The 14,495-nt window shown below is 41.2% G+C and overlaps 1 pseudogene; it reads left to right on the top strand.

The window, feature by feature from the left end:
- The window catches only part of LOC132394753 (very low-density lipoprotein receptor-like), a 56,877-nt pseudogene that overhangs the window by 17,865 nt on the left and 24,517 nt on the right, over positions 1-14,495 (top strand).

The raw sequence follows: 14,495 nt of genomic DNA, 5'->3' as shown, positions 1-14,495 counted from the left end.
TACATTATTTTGCTTTGCAAGGTTTATTTACTGGTCAGATCTAGGAGTACCTCCGACGATAGAAAAAGCTGGTATGAATGGCATTAGCAGGCAGCTTCTGGTTAATACAGAGATTGAATCACCAAATGGCATTGCACTTGGTAGTGGGCATGTAGTTTTCTTTCTTGCATTTCCCTTTTGGCACATGGTTGATCATTTGCTTCTCCACAGATCTTGTGAAAAGTTCTTTTTATTGGGTTGACTCCAAACTGCACTCATTATCATATATTAACTTCAATGGACAAAACAGAAGAACAGTGCTTTTCTCCTTGGAATTCCTTGCTCATCCTTGTGCTGTTGCAGTATTTGAGGTAAAAAGTCCTTGACCAAATAGTCCAATTTTAATTTCTTTCATTGTCTACGGTTTAGGTTTAAATATAGTTTGGGTGGGAAAATCATCTGGTAGTCTGAGATTAATGTAAATGTGTACTTGATGGTTAGAATGGATAAGATGGGCTCAAGGGCCTGTTTCTGTGTTGTATGGCTGATGCTTCAGATTGCATCAATGCCTCTGAGAGCCTGAACTCCAGAGCTGGTCAGTCTGTTAAGATTTAAGCTTATTTACTTGTGTCAATAAAGTTTAGTCTTGCCACTAATCTAATAATTTGCAAATTGTTCACTAAAGAGCAAGTATTATTACTCTTTGCTTATATTCCTAAGTGAATAATTGGAACATAGTTCAAAAAGTTATCCTGCTGCAATTGTACAAAATTTAGTGCAATATTTTTATATTAACTAAAATTTGAGGATGCAGTAAGAATGCACCAAATTCCTGCTATAAACTAATCACTACTCTTTGAGGTCTGGGACATTTTCTGTAGGAATTTAGAAATATTACTTTGAAAACAAGCAACTTGGTGCAATATGAGTTGTGGTTTAGGGTCTCTCCATGAAACTTGTATCATGGAGTAAAATGTAGACCAGAAGCCTGAAGATTGCAGCTGTGCTCTCAAGTTCGTGGGTCAGGACTACAATTTCATAGAAAGGGCTGATATTGAGCTGTGTTATCCAATCATTAATGATTGCTTGTGGTATCACAGACTTATCCCAAGCGAGTTAGTAGCAGAGTTTGGTGATACAATCTCATAGAAACATTGAAACAAAGCTGTGCCGAACATGTCCTTACTTTAGAAATTACCTAGGGTTACCCATAGCCCTCTATTTATCTGAACTCCATGTACCTGTCCAGGAGTCTCTAAAAAGACCCTATAGTATCTACCTTCACCACCGTCGCCAGCAGCCCATTCCATGCACTCACCACTCTCTGCATAAAAAACACAACTTGCCCCTGACATCTCCTCTGTACCTACTTCCAAGCACCTTAAAGCTGTGCCCTCTCATGCTAGCCATTTCAGCCCTGAGAAAGAGCCTCTGACTATCCACCGTCAATACCTCTCATTATCTTATACACCTCTATCAGGTCACTTGGCATCCTCTGTCGCTCCAAGGAAAAAAGGCCAAGTTCACTCAACCTATTCTCATAAGACACGCTCCCCAACCCAGGCAACAGCCTTGTAAATCTCCTCTGCACCCTTTCTATGGTTTCCACATTCTTCCTGTAGTGAGGTGACCAGAACTGAGCACAGTGCTCCAAGTGGGGTCTGACCAGGGTCCTATATAGCTGCATCATTACCTCTCAGCTCCTAAACTCACTCCCATGATTGATGAAGGCCAATGCACCATATGCTTTCTTAACCACAGAGTCAACCTGCACAGCAGCTTTGAGTGTCCTCTGGATTCTGACTCCAGGATCTCACTGATCCTCCACACTGCGAAGAGTCTTACCATTAATACTATATTCTGCCATAATATTTGACCTACCAAAATGAAACAATTCACACTTACCTGGGTGGAACTCCATATGCCACTTCTCAGCCCAGTTTGGTATCCTGTCAATGTTCCGCTGTAACCTCTGATAGGCCTCCACACTATCCACAACACCTTTGTGTCATCAGCAAATTTACTAACCTATCCCTCCAATTCCTTATCCAGGTCACTTTTAAAAATCACGAAGACTAGGGGTCCTAGAACAGATCCCTAAGGCACATCACTGGTGACTGACCTCCAGGCAGAATATGACCTGTCTACAACCACTCTTTGCCTTCTGTGGGCAAGCCAGTTCTGGATCCACAAAGTAATGTCTTCTTGGACCCCATGCCTCCTTACTTTCTCTATAAGCCTTGCATGGGGTACCTTGTCAAATGCTTTGCTGAAACCCATATACGCTGCATCTACTGCTCTACCTTCATCAATGTGTTTAGTCACATCCTCAAAAAATTCAATCAGTATGGCAAGGCATGACCTGCTTTTGACAAAGCCATGCTGACTATTCCTAATCATATTATGCCTCTCCAAATGTTCATAAATCCTGCCTCTCAGGATCTTCTCCATCAACTTACCAACCACTGAAGTAAGGCTCACTGGTCTATAATTTCCTGGGCTATCTCTGCTCTCTTTCTTGAATAATGGAACAACATCTGCAACCCTTCAGTCCTCCAGAAACTTACCTGTCCCTCTCCCGTCCCCATTGATGATGCAAATATCATTGCCAGAGGCTCAGCAATCTCCTCCCTCACTTCCCACAGTAGCCTGGGGTACATCTTGTCCAGTCCCAATGACTTACCTAACTTGATGCTTTCCAAAAACTCCAGCACATTCTCTTTCTTAATACCTACATGCTGAAGCTTTTCAGTCCACTGTAAATCATCCCTATAATTGCCTAGATTCATTTCCATAGTGAATACTGAAGCAAAGTATGCATTAAGTATCTCTGCTATCGCCTCCTGTTCCATACACACTTTTCCACTGTAACACTTGATTGGTCCTATTCTCTCACATCTTATCCTCTTGCTCTTCATGTACTTGTAGAATGCCTTGGGGTTTTGCTAAATCCTGTCTGCCAAGGTCTTCTCTTGGCCCCTTCTGGCTTTCCTAATTTCTTTCTTAAGATCCTTCCTGCTAGCCTTATAATCTTATAACCTTTCATAAGCTCTTCTTTTCTTCTTGACTAGATTTACAACAGCCTTTGTACACCACAGTTCCTGTACCCTACCATCCTTTCCTTGTCTCATTGGAATGTACCAATGTAGAACTCCATGAAAGTATCCCCTAAACATTAAGCCTCTTCCTCCGTCTCTTCAGTTTGATTCCCACCCCCCGACTGTCCTGGTTGAAACACCCCCCAATAGCCTTAGCAAACCTCCCCGCCAGGATATTGGTCCCCCTGGGATTCAAGTGCAACCTGTCCTTTTTGTACAGGTTACACATGCCCCAAAAGAGGTCCCAATAATCCAGAAATCTGAATCCCTGCCTCCTGCTCCAATCTCTCAGCCACACACCTATCCTCCACTTCACTCTGTTCCTATACTCACTGTCAGGTGGCACAGGCAGTAATCCCAAGAAGACTACCTTTGTGGTCCTGCTTCTCAACTTCCTTCCTAACTCCCTGTAGTCTGCTTTCAGGACCTCTTCCCTATGTCTTTGGTACCAATATGTGGCACAGCCTCTGGCTGTTCACCTTCCCATTTCATTTTGTAGACTGCCCACTTTAAGATATTGTGGACGCGATCAGAAACATCCCGGACCCTGACACCTGGGAGGCAAACTACCATCCATGCTTCTTTCCTGCATCCACAGAATCGCCCGTCTGACCCCCTGACTACCCCTATCACTGCTGCCATCCTCTTCCTTTCCCTACCCTTCTGAGCCACAGGGCCAGACTCTGTGGCAGAAGCGTGACCACTGTGCTTCCCCCAGGCAGGCTGTTCCCCCCCCCCCCCAACAGTACTCAAGCAGGAGTACTTATTGTCAAGGGGTACAGCCACAGGGGTGCTCTCTAGCATCTGACTCCTGCCCTTCCTTCTCCTGACTATTAACCATTTAATCTGTCTCCCCAGGTCCCAGTGTGACTACCTGCCTATAGCTCCCATTATCACCAAAGCCCCGTTGAGCCAAAGCCTTTCTACTCTGTCTCCCTCTACTCGGAATCCCGCTCCATAAGGTGTCTCCTTTTAAACTCTTCTCACTGTTCTCACTGGCTGATGTCCACGCACTTGCGCAGCCGTGCCGCGATCAAACCGCTGAAGAAATAACTGTCTTCCTTTAAGCTCTGCATTGGAAGCCTTAAAGATAAATGAATAATGTGACCCCCAGCTGAGTTCCCAAATGGGTTAAGAATAATTTTAAGCACAAGGTCTTACAAAAGTCAGGGCCTATAACGACGTGCCTGTGTGATCAGCCAGGTTTGCCCTTGGATGGAAACTTTAGCTCTCATCTTGAGTGTAAGTGCTTTAGATGGTCTTCAGCGGAGCGCTTTGATCTACATCTGTACTCTCAAGTTTGCTTATTGCAAGAAGTTATCTTAAACTCCTGAGAATTCTGTTGCTCAGCTGATTCCATTTACTCTTTCCCCTGTCGTGATTTTTTTTTTTTTTGCACATTTCAGGATCGTGTATTCTGGACTGATGAAATGAATGCAGCCATCTATGGAGCCAATAAATATACAGGAGAAAATGTGGAGACTCTAGCTTCCAACCTTAATCAACCTCAAGATGTCTTTGTATTTCATCCATTATTGCAGCCATCTGGTAAGACACACAGTGTAACTGGCATCTTTTCTATAAAGTTACTAACCGGGATGCATTGAATCATAGCACTGCTGTTGTAATAGTCTTAGGCTTGGTTTATTCAAAGCACAATGTCTAATAATCAATTCAAAAACTGCTATACCAATTATCTTTTTTTTTTCTCCATTTAATCACCCAGCAATGGCTGACAAGTTTGAACCCCTGCGTCAGATAAATGGAACTGGGCATCGCGATGTCAGTAAATTTGAGAAAATCTTCACCATTATAATGGTGTGCTGTCATAAATAAGTAATTGCCTCTACCAAGGTCTACTTTCCCAAATTACTGACTTTGAAATTTCTCCGTGCTCATACAGGAAAAAATCAGTGCAATGAAAAGCTGAAAAATGGAGGTTGTGAGTACCTGTGCCTCCCTGCTCCACTCGCTGATCAGTTCCCCAAATCCACTTGTGTGTGTCCGGCTGGACTGGATGTGGAGAACGATAGGGAGTGTAAAGCAGGTAAGCTGTTTTGAAACGCGCACTGTTGCATCTGGAGAAACTTCGTGCAGAAGTATTTGTGAAGATTTTGGAAACTGCTACAATGAATTAGATCTTAAGCTCAAACTTAATTGGAAAAGATTTGTAAGAAGTAGATTAATGGGTCATTGGTCCAATGAGATTTGGTGTGAACGAACTGATTTGTATTAGTTGAGTGATTTCATTTTAAAGATTTTATATCATATATTTTCAGTTCCATGACACTATTCCTGCAAAGTCATCCTTATTTCACTTATTCCATCTTTAACTGCCTTTTCAATTTAATTCCAACAGCTATTGTATTGATTATTAAACCTGCTAGATACTGAATATCTTCACTTCCAGAGGTACACAATTGAATCGAGCAAATGCCTCAGTGGTATGTGATTGAAATAGCCATGAGAAAGATTTTGGATGCAGTAATATTTCACGGGATATTTAATTTTGGAAAAGGATTAATCTTTGATGTACATTCAGTGGCCACTTTATTAGGTACAGACAGACAAACTTTACTGATCCCGAGGGAAATTGGGTTTTGTTACAGTCGCACCAACCAAGAATAGTGTAGAAATATAGCAATATAAAACCATAAATAATTAAATAATAATAAGTAAATTATTCCAAGTGGAAATAAGTCCAGGACTAGCCTATTGGCTCAGGGTGTCTGACACTCCGAGGGAGGAGTTGTAAAGTTTGATGGCCACAGGCAGGAATGACTTCCTATGATACTCAATGTTGCATCTCGGTGGAATGAGTCTCTGGCTGAACGTACTCCTGTGCCTAACCAGTACATTATGGAGTGGATGGGAGACATTGCCAAAGATAGCATGCAACTTGGCCAGCATCCTCTTTTCGGACACCACCGTCAGAGAGTCCAGTTCCACCCCCACAACATCACTGGCCTTATGAATGAGTTAGTTGATTCTGTTGGTGTCTGCTACCCTCAGCCTGCTGCCCCAGCACACAACAGCAAACATGATAGCACTGGCCACCACAGACTCGTAGAACATCTTCAGCATCGCCTGGCAGATCTTCTCATTAATGCAAATATTTAATCAATCAATCATGCAGCAGGACTTTAATGCATAGAAGCATGCAGACATGGTCAAGAGGTTCAGTTGTTGATCAGACCAAACATCAGAATGTGGAAAAATGTGATCTAAGTGACTTTGACTGTGAAATGATTGTTGGTGACAGACAGGGTAGTTTGTCTATCTCAGTAACTGCTTATCTCCTGGTATTTGCACACAAAACAGTCTCTCGAGTTTACAGAGAATGGTGTGAGAAACCAAAAAGACCTCCAGTGAGTGGCAGTACTCTGGGCAAAAACGTATTGTTAATGAGAAGTCAGAGGGGAATGGCCAGACCAATTCAGGCTGACAGAAAGGTGGCAGTAACTCAGATACCCACAGTTATAGCAATGGTGCGCTGAGAGCATCCCTGAAAACGCAACACATTGAACCTACAGGAGGTACCTAATAAAGTGGCCACTGAGTGTGTGTCAGGTATGGACAGCTGGGGATCAAGTGAATCCTTTGAGTTTAGAATATAGGAGTGGAATGCAAGGAAAATCGTTGGGGTAGGGCAAAAAGGAGCACGAAATGGTTTTGGCAGATAATGTAAAGTAATGCTTTTTTCTTGTATTTTCTAATGCATTGAGGCCAAGCAAATAACTAGGGAGAGAATAGGGCTCCTTAAAGATAAGCAAGGTTATAGTGATAAATCAGGTAAACTGCTAGCTAGTCAATTGAAGAATGCTTTGGTTAACCGTCAAATTACTAAGATCCGTCAGCAAAATGGGGATTTGACAGTTAACCATGATGAGATAAATAAATAATTTCAAGATTTTTATACTTCCCTGTATCATTCTGAATTTCCTCAGGATTGTAGTACCATGTGTGATTTTCTTGGGAAATTGAATTTCCCAAAATTATCACCAGATGATCTTTCAATATTGGAAACTCCTATGACTGATGCAGAAATCAAAGGGGTTATTTCCTCCATGAATTCAGGGAAAGCAACTGGTCCGGATGGGTATACAGCAGAATTTTTTAAACGTTTTTCCACTACTCTCTCTCCTTGGTTATACAGGGTTTTTGTAGAAGCAATTAGATTGGGCAATTTGCCACAATCTTTTTATAGAGCTTCCATTTCTTTAATATTGAAGAAAGATAAAGACCCTACTGATTGTGCATCCTATAGACCAATATCCTTACTGAATGTAGATTCCAAGATTGTTTCCAAGTTACTTGCATCCAGGTTGGAGAAGGTATTACCCCAAATTATCTCGGAAGATCAAACCGGTTTTATTAAAAATCGTTATTCTTTTTTTAATGTTAGGAGGTTATTGAATATTGTGTATACTCCTTCACATAATATTTCAGAATGTGTTATTTCATTAGATGCAGAGAAAGCATTTGATAGAGTTGAATGGCCATACTTATTTAATGTGTTGGAGAAGTTTAATTTTAGTCCGACATTCATTTCCTGGATTAAACTGATTTATCATACCCCAGTAGCCTCGGTGTTTACTAATAATCAAAGATCTCCCTTTTTTTGTTTATTTCGGGGCACTAGACAAGGCTGTCCTCTTAGTCCACTATTATTTGATATTGCTTTAGAACCCTTGGCAATTGCTATCAGAGAATCACAGGATATTCTTGGTATTAATCGTGGGACAGATATTCATGTTACCTTTGTATGCAGATGATTTATTATTATTTATTTCCAATCCTGAGAAATCCATTCCTGTAGTTTTATCATTGTTGGCTCAATTTAGTGATTTTTCTGGGTATAAGTTAAATCTTAATAAGAGTGAATTGTTTCCTTTAAATAGACAGGTCCCAATTTATGGAAACTTACCTTTTAAATTAGTTAATGACTCTTTTATTTACTTAGGGATTAAAATCACAAAAAACCATAAAGACTTATTTAAGGTTAATTTTGTACCCTTAATTGATCAGATTAAATGCTTGTTTACTAAATGGTCACCATTATCTTTATCTCTGATAGGTCGGATTAACATTATTAAGATGGTTATTTTACCCAAGTTCTTATATATTTTTCAAGCAGTACCAATTTTTATTCCGAAATCTTTTTTTACTAATATTGATTCAAAAACTTCCTCATATATTTGGCAGAATAAAAATCCCAGGTTAGGTAAAATATACTTACAGAAGGCAAAGAAGTAAGGTGGGTTAGCATTGCCTAATTTTAGATTTTATTATTGGGCAGTTAATATTAGATATTTGACATGTTGGTTGAAAGATTGGGATGGATCTTTTAGCCCTCATTGGGTGAGCCTGGAAATTAAATTGGTACCAGGTTTTGCACTGGGTTCTACTTTGGGGACTTCTCTCCCTTTTGCTCTTTCTAAATTGCCAAAACGAATTGACAACCCGATAGTTAAACATACTTTACGTATATGGTTTCAATTTCGGAAATTTTTCGGGTTGACTCAGTTTGTTTTAAATATTCCTATTGTATGCAATTGTTTTTTCCACCCTTCAACTATAGATCAAGCTTATTTGGCTTGGAAGACTAAAGGATTACTACGATTTTCTGATTTATTTTTGGATAATTGTTTTATGTCTTTTGAGCAATTATCTAATAAATATAATTTGCCTAGATTTCATTTTTTTTATATATTTACAGATTAGGAATTTTTAAAATACTACTGTACTTTCTACTTTTCCAAACTTTGAGTCTTCAGGTATTATGGAGAATTTGTTTGAATTAAACCCCTTTCAGAAAGGGCTTATATCAAAATTTTATAATATAATTATGAAGATACGTTCAGAGCCCCTTTATAAGACAAAAAATGATTGGAGAAAGAGAGCTTAACCTTATTATTCCTATTGAGAATTGGGATAAAAGTCTTCAATTAGTTAATACATCATCTATATGTGCCAAACATTCACTAATACAGTTTAAGGTCGTACATAGGGCTCATATGTCCAAGGATAAATTGGCTCATTTTTATTCCTATATAAATCCTATTTGTGATAGAAGTCAATCTGAAAAAGCGTCTTTAACTCCTATGTTCTGGTCGTGTCCACTTTTGAAAAAATATTGGAAAGATATTTTTGATATTATCTCTGCGGTATTGAACATTGATTTACAACCCCATCCTATTACTGCAATTTTTGGTTTACCAATGATGGACTCACTTCATTTATCTTCTTCCGCTTGTCGAATGATTGCATTTCTTACACTAATGGCTGGAAGATCTATTTTGTTGAATTGGAAGGAAATTAATCCTCCTACTGTATTTCATTGGTTTTCTCAAACTATGTTATGTTTACATTTAGAAAAAAATAGAAGTGGTGCATTTGACACTTCTACTAAATTTGAAAAGATATGGAGACCATTTATTCAATATTTTCATATGATGTAATAGGACCCTGTTCCAGGCCTATTTGATTTTCCAGTTTTGATTTCATATATGTTAAGAGGATTGGAGTTGACGACACTGATGATTTTGTATTTTTGTGAGGTATTATAAACAGCCCTTTTTTTTCTCTCTTTATTTTTTCTTTTTTTTCTCTTTTTTTTTCTTCTATTATTAGTTTTTTAGATTAGTTTTTTCTGCATAATGATTTTTTTTTTCTTTTTTCCTTTTTATTCTATATTATGATACACCTAGGTTTGCCTTGTCTATTTGTATATTGTATCATTTACGATGTGGGAATACTCATTTATACTGTAATCATTGTTCTTGTAATCTTTTATAGTTAGTTGAAATATGTACATTTGTAATCCCATTATCTATGTACCAATTTTATTTTGTTGTTATTAATAATGATAATAAAAGGATGGAAAAAATGATAAGCAAGATCATCTTCTTGGAGCCACAGGAAATGGGGGTTGAGATCCTAATCAGATATTTGACTGTATTTCCTGTGAAAGTCATTGATACTAGTGGGACTCCAAGTTAGTGATACCTTGAAAAGAGTATACATTAGATTAGGCATGGAGGTCTTAAAATACATAAAGAGCAATACATCTTTGGGGCTTGTTCAAATGTGTCTAGGAAGTAATTACAGAGCCTGTGTGGGGTTATCTAAGATGAATGCAGCATCTTGATCAACTAGGCCAGTGTTCTGAAGTTTCGGAGTTTGATTCTGATGTGTGGTGTGGCTCGTTGGTATGACAAACCAGGGCAGGACTTGCAATGTAAATGAAGAGTTGTAGAACATTTCCATAATTCTTTGAAAGTGATGACATTGGTAGCCAGGGTGTTGAAAAAGGCACTTGGTCCTCTTTAGTCAGGATATTGAGTACAGGAGTTGGACATCATATTACAGTTGTACAGGACATTGGTAACTCCACGTTTGGAGCGCCGAGTGCATTTCTGGTCACCCTGCCAAAGGAAAGATGTCATTACACTGAAAGGTGCAAAAAAAATGATATGGGGATACTGCTGTGACGAGGTTTGGAGTTATGAAGCTGGATAGGCTTGGACTCGGTTCTGTGGAATGCAAGAGGCTTAGGGGTGAACTTTCTAAATGTCCCAGGCATTTCCCTTGGGTAGGGTAGTCCAACGCTACAGGACATGGGCAAAAGTGAGAGTGGAAAGATTCATCGGGGTATTTGAGGTGGAACTTGTTTCACAGGTGGTGGTGCACATATGGAAAGAACTGCTGGAGAAGATGGTAGAGGCAGATACAATGAGAAAAGACATTTGGCGAGGTACATTATTTGGAAAGGCTGAGAGGGATATGGAACAGGTATTGAGCTCAGTTGTGCAGCTTGGTTGGTTTAGGATCTGTTTCCATGCTGAGTAACTCCAAAACTCCAAAGCTTTACAACACCATCTCAAGTTGGTAAAAATGAAGGGAACTAACTTCCCAGTGTCCTGAAGTATTTGCTCAATCATCCTTCAGGTGACGTATCAGTTGTTAGAAGTATCTGGCCAAACAGGCAATCTGCACAGGAGCCTAGAGAGGCTGGGGAAAATGAGGTTAATTGCATTATGGAGGAAACAGAGTGGGTGGTTTTGAATGGTTGCCAAAACTGTTGCCCTTCCAGATGCCCCAGGTATTTGTATTCTGTGTGGTTTGTTATGGGTATAAATAAAGCTTCTACCTTATCAATGGTCCAGTCACTCAGTGCTGTACATGATGAAACTCAGGTTCAACTTGATGTTGCCAGCACTGGCCAGAAGCAAAAGCAGAACTTGTCAGCCGCCATTAGCCGGCTCACTGGTTCCACCACACCTGCTTTATTTTTTTGCTCAATTTTAGACTTTTCTCTTCCAGACTTTAGTAAATTCAAAAGCTGCTGATGGAGCAATGGCTTGAATCTAAAGGTTTTTTTTAGTGCAATTGTTTTGAGAAGTATGTTCTATTTTATTCTGTCCTCATCTTCCCCAATCCCCAAACCTTTGGCTTAATAAAAGAGAATGATTACCTAAGGCAATCATTAAATTTTCAGCAGAACATTTACTGAGGCCAAATGTAATTGTATCCATCAAAAATTAGATTTAGCAATATCAGTCTGGTACTTTCAACAGCCAGCTGAATTGAGTAAACACTACTTATTAAGTACTGTTTGAATTAAATTTGTTTTCCTAGCTAATGCTTCCTGTCCTAAGACTGATTTCACCTGTCTTCATGGACAATGTATACCCAGTAAATGGCAATATGATGGCAGTGCTGACTGCGAAGACGGATCTGACGAGGCCCCTGAAACCTGTCATAAGTTTTTGATTTTATCTATATTGTGTAATCACATTTCTATAGCTTTGTGTTTGTCTTGAGTACTCTAAATTCGTGTGTTTTTTTCAAACATTGAGCAAATTGTCCACTTTAAAAGCTCCTGGGAATCATTCTTTTACAAAATCGTTAGGCCAATTGCATTTAACTTGGATTTTCCCAGCTGCTGCTCAACTCCCCACTTGGTAAGTGTGTCACTGATATTTGCCTGGTTGGTTTAAAGGTAGTTTATCCCCTTTAAAAACATTGAACATGTTTCTGGATGATGCCATAGTCTTAAATTCACTTGGTTTAGAACAAAGGGAGCATTTTGCAGTTTCAAAGAATTATTTAAAGTTCTGCTTGGAATTCTTAAGGTTTCTCTGTTTGCCGTGAAATGGGATAAGTTTTGATTTGAATTGTTTAAGCACAGTAAAAACTACAAATTAATAAAACTGAATGCAAGTTTTACTTGGATAATGTTGCAAACTAGCAATAAACATACCAGGTATTTAAATTGCAAAAGAATGAAAATTAAAAATATTATTACCAAAATGCAGCCTTATCCAGGTCCAGTTGAAATTTGATAAACTGCCCAAGATTGTAGTCTTTCCCCTAAGTTGGTCTTTTCTTCTGATGGAAGAACCTCATAGTGGCAATGTTGGGTGAGTCTTCTGGTTAATATCAGCAAGCTATTTGTGTTATTAAAAACAAAATATTGGAAACACTCAGCAGGTTAGGCAGCACCTGGGGAAAGAAATGGTTGATATTTTGGGTCTGGATCCCTTGGTCAGAATGAGTTTGTTCTTAACTGTGCCAGAATCATACACTTCTGGAATCTGAACTAACTGCCTTGTTGTTTTAGACATAAGAACCTGTCGGATGAATGAAATCAGCTGTGGCACTGATTGGCTTCAGTGTATTCCTGTTCGTTGGAAATGTGACGGTGAAAGGGATTGCATTTCAGGCAGTGATGAAGAGAATTGTGGTAAGTTGTGATGCACCATCAATAACTCACTCTGAGACGTAAAGGTGAGATATCGGCTTTTATTGTCTGGAAGAAGGAACAAGCAGCGAGTGATCACCATACTACATCCTGGAGACTGAGTGGCCGGGCTCCGGCCTCAGTCGCCTTTATACAGGGGTCTGTGGGAGGAGCCACAGGAGCAGACAGCAGGGGGCGTGTCCAGACAGGTATATGTAGTTCACCACATTCACCCTCCCTTTGTTTTAAAAAGAGTCCCCATGTGGCGAAGTTTCTTACAGGTTAAGTCTATCAGGTGGTCGAATCTGTCGCTGTGATCTATGTAGCACCGGCTGTGACTGCACAGATGCCGGTGGTGGTGATTGCACAGGTGCCGGTGGTGATTGTACCGGAGACGGAGGTTGTGCTGGTTCCGGCCTAACTGGAGGTGGCGGCCCACTAGGCGTCAGTGATCCCTCACGCGTGTGCGAGGCACCTGGTATATATGCATATGAAATGCCCGGTATATGAGTGTCGTGAGGAGTCTGTGTAGGGCCTGGTGTGCGTGGTGTCACCTCGGGTACAGGGTTCATTGTTACCATGGAGTGTTTGGGGTAGTGGTCTGGTGCTCCTGTGGGTGCCAGGTCGCGGACAGAGACCGTGTCCTCCCGCCCATCAGGTAAGACCACGTAGGCATACTAGGGGTTTGCATGTAGAAGGTGAATCCTCTCGACCAGCAACCTATTGATGGTTTGACTATAGTCCACGACCATCCTATCTTTCTGCCCAGTCTGAACAACAACCACCTGGGACCGCCAAGGGCTTGTGCTTGGCTCAATGATCCCCTCCCCGAGCAGCCGCTGCACCTCCGACTGAATGAAGGCCCTGTCCCCCGCGCTTTACCTCCTGTTTTTAGTTGCCACAGGTTTACAGTCGGGGGTCAAGTTGGCGAACAGCGATGGGGGAGGAATCTTGAGGGTGGAGAGGCTGCAAGTGGTGTCGGTAGCGCAGCTGTCGGCATGGCGCTGGGCGGGACATGTGGGTGGGTGTGTGTGTGTGCAGTAACGGGGTATAAGGCGAAGTCCCACCAAACTGAGGATTCCTGACAGTGAGTGGTGGGAGGGGCCCATCATATGCCATAGTCACACTTTCAAGGTGGCTCTGGAAGTCCAGCCCCAATAGCACAGGTGCGCACAGTTGAGGCATGACCAGTAGCACGGAGTTCATATATTCTGTGCCCTGTACCACCAGTGTCACTACACAACCCACCCGGATGTCTGTGGAATGCGACTCAGAAGCCAAGGTAACCCTCTGGCTTACCGGCCGCGTCACGAATGCGTAGCGTTGCACTGTGTCCGGGTGAATAAAACTCTCAGTGCTGCCCGTGTCAAACAGGCAGCTAGTCCTGTGCCCCTCCACCAGGATGTCCACCATCGACCTTGCAAGCTGGTGTGGGGCGCTTTGGTCGAGGGTCACGGTGGCCAGAGTTGAGCCGTCTTGGTGCCCGGTAAGCACTGGCGGCTCGGGGGCGGGGCATGTTGACGCCGACAAAGATGGCCGCCTATATCCTGGCATGCAAGATGGCGGCCCCCAAGTCTCACACGCAGCGCTGCTCGACCTCGCTCGCGGTTTAGACTTACAGACCTTGGCGAAATGGCCCTTCTTCCCGCAGTTGGAGCAGGTCGCTTTCTGTT

This window comes from Hypanus sabinus, chromosome 5, assembly GCF_030144855.1.
Source record: "Hypanus sabinus isolate sHypSab1 chromosome 5, sHypSab1.hap1, whole genome shotgun sequence".
Classification (NCBI taxonomy): domain Eukaryota; kingdom Metazoa; phylum Chordata; class Chondrichthyes; order Myliobatiformes; family Dasyatidae; genus Hypanus; species Hypanus sabinus.
Note: the sequence above shows the minus strand (reverse complement) of the source record. Positions and strands in the feature narration are given on the sequence as shown.